The sequence below is a fragment of the Cryptomeria japonica genome, chromosome 3 (genome assembly GCF_030272615.1).
Source record: "Cryptomeria japonica chromosome 3, Sugi_1.0, whole genome shotgun sequence".
NCBI lineage: Eukaryota > Viridiplantae > Streptophyta > Pinopsida > Cupressales > Cupressaceae > Cryptomeria > Cryptomeria japonica.
This window is the reverse complement of record NC_081407.1, coordinates 61,143,525-61,151,094: the sequence shown is the minus strand read 5'-3', so window position 1 is coordinate 61,151,094 and position 7,570 is coordinate 61,143,525.

Genomic DNA, 7,570 nt, shown 5'->3' with positions numbered 1-7,570 from the left:
TGAGCTCTAGGCACTTGGCCTTCCTACATGTGCAGGCCCCTCTTGTAGCAGTAATAATCTCTTATTGGCTAGTAAGTGAATATTGTGGGTCACAAATGCCACTGAGGTTTTTCCCACACCAGGTTTCCTCATTAAACTACTGTGTTATGGTGTGTTTTTCATGTGGTTGTAGTTATCTTTGTTTATTGCATTATTTCTTGTTTACCGGTATTCAGTATTAATATGTTCTACATGTTTTAAGTTAAGAAAATCAAATCACCGGTTAGATACTGATTCACCCTCCCCCCCTCTCAATATCTGTGGGAATCCTAACATACTCGTGAATAGTTTTTTGATGATTCTATTACCATGGGAGAAGCTACCATAAGAGAAGTCAGAAACATGAAGAGTATTATGGATTCCTATGAAGCTACTTCTGGTTAAAAAATAAATTGAGATAAGTGTTATTTGTTCTTCATCAATACCCCTATGGATAGACAAAGAAGGATTGAAAAGATCCTTGGATGTAAAATTGCTGATTTCCCTTCTACTTATTTGGGTCTCCCTCTATGCTTAAAGCTTTCAGAGAATTTTTGGATGAAGGTGGTTGATAGACTCAATTCCAAACTGGCTGGATGAAAAGGATCCCTCCTTAGCCAAGCAGGTAAGGTGACGATGCTTAAGTATACCCTTCAAAATTTGCCTATCTATGCCCTTAGTTTGTTTAAAATCCCTAGGAAGTTTGATGAGGCCATTGAAAAAATTAAAAAAAAAAATCTTATGGTCGAGAGTGGAAGATAAAAATAGAATCCCCCTTATTTCCTGGAATAATATCTGCACTCTTAAGGCTTTTGGGGGTCTGGGAATAAGGAACATTGTGACTATGAATAATGCCTTGTTATCTAAACAAATTTGGAGAATGAAAGGGGAGGAAAGGGAATGGAATTCCATTTGGAAAAACAAATACCTTCACATGCAACTATCCGGGGAAGAATTTATGGATAAATCTTTTCTTGTGGAAGGTTCTGCAATTTGGAACGTTGTTCAAACAGCTAAAGATTGGGTTGCTGCTAGAAGAAAGTGGAAACTAGGGAATGGGAGAATTATTAGATTCTAGGAGGACAGATGGCTAATGGATAAACCACTTGAGGAAATCCACATTCTTAATGAATGGAAAGATTGGTTTAAAAGCAGGTATGGAGACTTTGTTAGGGACTACTGGAGAAATGGGAAGTGGATTGAGTTTAGCCAACTTTGTCTAGGATTAAAATTTTTGGAGACCTTTCTTTCTTCCAAAATATTTATGGAGCATTCTGAGGATTGTTTGATTTGGAAGGAAACTTATGATGGGAAATATTATGTGTCTTCAGTGGTTTCTATCCATTACAAAGTTCCGAAAGAGACCCCTTTGTGGGTGAACTATAGATAAAGAAGTTGACTCCTAATATTAATATCTTCTTTTGGATTTTTATCCAAAATAAGGTGCTAACACTTGATAATCTCCATAAGTCTGGAGTTGTTTTTCCTAATAGGTGCTCTCTTTGCTATAGGGAGGAGGAGTCAGCTTGCCATATCCTCTACCAGTGCAATTTTAGTGAAGAAATTTGGAATATTATTCTTAGTAAGTGGAAGTTGAGTTGGGTTTTCCTAAACTCTCTGGAAGAGTTCTGGCAGCAATGGTATTTCCCTAGTTCTAATTCTAAGAATGTTGACCTTTGGAAACTTACTCTCCCTATTGTCACCTGGAACATTTGGAAGGAACGTAACAACAAGATTTTTAGGGAAAAAAGTGTCAACCCTAAAGTGGTGGTGCATAAAATCTATAGAGGGATCCATGAATGCTTATATGGAATTGATACTGGTTTAGCTACTAAAGAAGACTTTAATGAAAGATGGAACCTTTCCAATAGTAGAAACAACAAGGATAAAGGTAGAGATGGTCTTTTCTGGTGCTTTCCTTCCCAAGGATGGATCCAGGCCAATTTTGATGGGGCCTCTAAGGGAAATCCTGGGAATGTTGGTTATGGGGGCATTGTCAAGAATGTTGCTAGAAGTTTCCTTGTGGTTGTTGCTAGCCCTTTGGGTAACCAAACTAGTCATTATGTTGAAGCCTTGGCTACCCTAAATACATTGATTATAGCTAAAAATCTCAATTATGATAACCTATGGCTGGAGGGACTCTCTTAGTATTATTAAATGCCTTAAGGGTGAAGTTGAACCTTTGTGGTCTATAGAAAATATTATTTTTAAAGCCAGAGAAATTATTTCTAGCTTTAAATCAATTATTATTAAGCATGCTTTTAGGGAAAAAAATGTCATAGCGAACGGTCTTGCTAACCTTGGCGTTATTTCTGAAGATCAAATCATATGGAATGGGGAAGATAATATCGATTTTAATATTAAAGACCTCATTAGAAAGGACAAAATTATGGGGAAAGAAGGATTGCACTTTAATCATGGTAGTATTAATGATTAATCTTCAAATATTTAGAAGGGTAATGATAGCTCGTCAGAAGGGCAGAGTGCTAAATAAGAATATAAAACTTTGCATGCTTTGCGGGTGTGTATTTTCAAAAAGGTGAGTGTCATTTGGAAGATAGCTCTAAAGTTGTAGAAGCAGAGAAATTGTAGAGTGAATTCTAAAATGGGAGGTGATCATAGAAGAGAGGAACCTGATAATATTTCCAGATGGCAGGAGATGCCTAAGGTATGGACAAAGCTGGAGAAGGGTTTCATGACGCATTTCATGGAAAAAATGGTGGATTATGATAAAAGTAGAGTTAACGTGGCAGTTACCAGAGTGACTGAAAACTGGAAAAATGGCACCTTCAAAATTCATGGTGTTAAATTCAAGTTGGACGCAGACCTCATCTCTATGGTCACAGGTATGCTCCATTCTGGTCTCAATTTCTTTAGGGACCTGAAAGTGTCGAATAATTCTATGAAGCTCTTTCCGCATAAAGATAAGGAGAGAGATAAATTAGGCAAAGCTTCTGGGGGGTATTATGATGCGTCTAATATTTAAAAAATTGGGAATGTGTGCTTAATGCCATTACGGAGTATATCATAATGGAGGGTCGTTTCACTAGGGTCCATACCTATCACTTTGTGCTTCTGAATCACTTTATTCATGAGAAGAGGATTTCTCTTCCCTATTACCTTTTCAGGTCTCTGTCACAGTCATTGAACAAACATAGTAAGAACCCTTCCTCTCTTGTGCTACATTATGACCTTATTTTGCTCATTTATGAGCATTGTAAGATTTTGGCAATTCAAGAAAACAAAAGGTTGTCGATGTCTTCAGGGAAAGGAAAGAGGAAAATTGAGGAATCTAGGCCCAGTAAGGATGAATTGAAACATAGTAAAAAGGTTAAAAAAGCCACTGTGGAAAAATTCAAGAGGACATGGATAAACAAAAGGATACAGAGGTTGATTCTGAGGATATGGGAAAAGAAGGAAGTGAGATGGAGACTAATGAGTCTGACGGAGAGGAGAGATAGAAAGAAGAGGAAGTGGGGGAAGAGGAAGGAGGAGCAGAGGATGTTTCTGATTAGAACAGCCCTACCCATAGTGTGAGTACTGGTAACTTTAATAGCCAGCCTATGGAGGAACAGGACAACCAAATTAATAAGGAGGAAAGAGAAATGGAAACTGAGCAGAACAAGGATAAGGAGGATATGATCAGGGAAAAGGATAGAGTTGGAGATGAGATTATGCTGGATAAACTCAAGAACTAGTCTAAGGCTCGTCTGGGTTTTGATAGGTGGGTATATGGAAGAATTAATAAAATGGAAAAATAGCTAATCGGCAAGAAGAGAAGGGAAAGAAAGATGAAAGTAATCAGGAGTAGTGGAAAAAGGTTATGGATGAAAAAGTGGAGAAGCTGGAAGCTCATATCAGTAAGTTGGAGGAAGGAAAGACAACCATGAAGAACTTCTTGATTATGATTTCGGATATCCTCAACTCTGTGACTAGGAATATGGAGGAAATTGCCAAATACCTTGATGACTCCAACACTTCCAAACCTGTTGTGGACCTTGATGTTGATGATGATTCTATTGAGGTTGGGAACATGGATAGTGCTCCTGGAGGTGTAGCCAAAGGGACTAAGGTGAGTATGAAAAAAGCTACCTTGGCCTCTTCCAAGGAAATCCCAATGCTCAGGGATAATATCAAAGAAATGCAAGGAATTAGCAGAAAATTGGCTAATGCCCTTAAAAACATTAAGTAATTTGTCTTTTTTTTTTGTTTTGGTTGGATGTTTCTGGTTTTGTTGGGCTTTTGTGTTGGCTTTTGCCCAGAGCATTGCTGGTTTTTTTGAAGAATGTCTTGTCTTGTTTCTTAATGCTCTTATCTTTTAAGGTTCTATTGTAAAGGGTTTCGAGGTCCCTTCAAAACCTGATTTCCCTGTAATAAAAAGCACTTGCATGTTTGTGTATATTAATAGTTTTAGTAATCTCTTTATTTTTAATTATCAATGTTTTATAAATTAGAAAGGGGAATAATCAATGGATAATGAAAATGATTTCTCTATATGTAATAATTTAAATGCCATAATTTACAAGTTGACATTTTTATGAATTATGTGATATGATATATAAGAAAGAAGGTAATAACAATAACTTCAATAATATAATATATGTTGACTTTTTTTATTATTACAAATCATCATTACATTTTACTTTCAAATTCTTTCTTTAAAAGAAATCTTAATAATATTCCAATTTAAGAGGTTGAAAATTACCATTACTACTTGAATTGAATAATACTATTAATATTGGTCATATATTTGAATTGGATATTTACGCTAATTGTAAATAATAATATATATGTGTAGCTCAAAAATAATTGATGTAATGAAAAACAAAAATCGAAGACCGTAAAAGTAAATTGTAATGTTGGATATATATATAATTATTATTATATATAATGTGTTTCTAAAATTCCTAAAAGATATACATTAGCATTTAGGATGTAATTAGAGAAATGATTTATAATGTAGTTTCTCCTACAATCATTGTATTAGTTTCTGTAGCTATCGATAGAGACATTTTCATTAATTATTTCATTAAATTAATTAAATGATTTTACTATTTAATTAAGATAACATTATTCTTAAAAGTTAAATTCAAAAATCAATTCTCACTCCCTCCCTCATAATATTATTTAAATATTTAATTATTCAATTTTTCTTTCAACATTTTTTTTGGACAAAAGCAAGCCTATAAATATATTAGATATAATATAAACAAAGGAGATACAATAATAGAGTTACAAAAAGAGGGGAAAGAAAACACCCTCAGACACAAAAAAGACATCCCCAATCATAATTTATCTGAAGAATTCAACATAAAACCATATCAACTGAGACCCATATTGATAGTAGCTATCTTCAAAAAATAAAACAGAACCATATTTCCAACCCCCAAAGACAAATTATTTTCCATTCCATCTTTCCTTTGAAGAAGTGTGAGGCCCTACCCCGAGCCATCATAGCATTGTAGTTATTTCTCATGCTTTGGACTTATTATTGATACTTTATTTTAATGCATTATGGACGTAGATTCTATATGATCCAGTGGCTGGATAACATTGATATGGTGTATGTCATTTATCTCTGATTTGTAGTACTTTATTTTGATGATAGAAATTATGGATGCATGCTTTATAAATGATTAAATTTCATGATAATTATGATGATGCCATTGAGTAGATTATTTTGTGGATTTTACTGGATAATTGGAAACTTGATTAGTATAGCTGAAATTGTATGCAAATGTTTGAATTGTATTCTTTTCATGTATGATAATATTATATGTGATTATTGGGATTACTAATGTGCAAAGTGAGATGTGCAGGAAAACTAATCCATGTGACCATGGAAACTATTCAGAGAATCAAGCCTAAACCTATGTGTGTTTGTGAAGCCAAGGGTTGTCTATTTGGAGAGACAACACCTTGTGTGTAATGTGTTTTATTTGTAAATGTTTATGCTTGAATGTGTGTTTAAATTGAATTTGCTAAATTTATTAATTCCAAAAAGGGACATTGCCATGTGTATTTAAGTATTGTGTAATTTTGTGGTGTCACTTGACACATGTGTTGTGAAGTGAGTTGGCAGTGACATGTTGATGAATAAATGATGAACAATTAGTACCAAACCGGTACTGAGAGCAGGGGGTGAATTAGTATAGGCAAAAACACTTTCCTTGAACCGGTTTGACTACACACACTGAACTTTGACTGGCAAGCAATAACACCGGTCTAAATTAGATTACTACTGGTAAAACATAGTGAGAATGTGAAAGACACAAACCGGTAACCCTTAGCTTTCCATACAATCTAATGCCTCATTTCCACTTCACCCTTATACATAAACAAGTAATCTATCATAAAAAATATAATGACTACTAGTTCAACATATTTTACCAGTTTGACATAAAACACTACACCATCACATGAAAGGCATCACACATGACACTAATTTTTCACGTGGAAACCCAATTGGGAAAAACCACGATGGGGATGAATACCCACAAGCTTCTCTTTGAACTCTTTTGAAGTCCGCTCTATTAGGAACCTAGTCCGGTTAAAGACTATTACAATAGGTTCTGCTAGGAACTGATCCTACTAGGGATCACCTAGTTAAGGGATGGCTAAATACCTGGTTAAAGATTAGAACCCTATTAAAGGTTACCTCGCAAGAGGCTTTGAAGAATTGATTGAATTGAGTCACCCTATTAAAGGATTTACAGAAAAGCCTGTTAAAGCTACCTGGTTAAGGTGATAGTTCTGATACTTAATGTTAAGCACAGATGCTAAGCTGATAAGATGAGAGGGGGGGGGGGGGTGAATCATACAAACTTAATCTTCCATAAAAACATTAGATTCAACCTCGGTAACATATACTTCAGTGATATAACCAAAACTGTTAAACATGCAAACTCAAAAGCATATAAACATCATAAACCTCATAACACCAGATTTAACATGGAAACCCAAATAGGGAAAAACCACTATGGGATTTTAGACCCACTAAGAAATATACTCTTCTAGAGTATGCTCGGTTAAAAGAAAATCCTATTAAAGATTACAAACACATTGCTAGATGTGACACAGTTAAGGGATTTCCCTCAGATCTGTTAGGATCTTCACCTTGTTAGAAGTGACCTTGTTAAAGGCTTTCAAACACTCAATCAGAATGTCACCTTGCTATAGGGTTTTACAAATAAGACCGTTACGTCCACTCGGTTAAGAGATTTTTTGTTACTTCACAAAATAACAGTAATAAAAATCTATTTGCAACTTCACATCTAAAATGCTAAAGAAGATTCTTAAATTTTCTCAATACAATCTAGACATAGAACTAATCTTGTCCATCTGCTGGGCTCTATACTCTGTTATACAAACAGTTCTTCAAGCTTCTATGCTCGGTAATTACTATGTAGCATCCCTATGCATACACTTGCCCACATACATTGTTTATCAATAGTTCCCTATTTATAAACAATTGCCAACCGCTTAATCTCCTTGATCATATTTCCCATGATCAATCATAGCCATTAGATCTTCAAACTTTGACTAGGTTCAA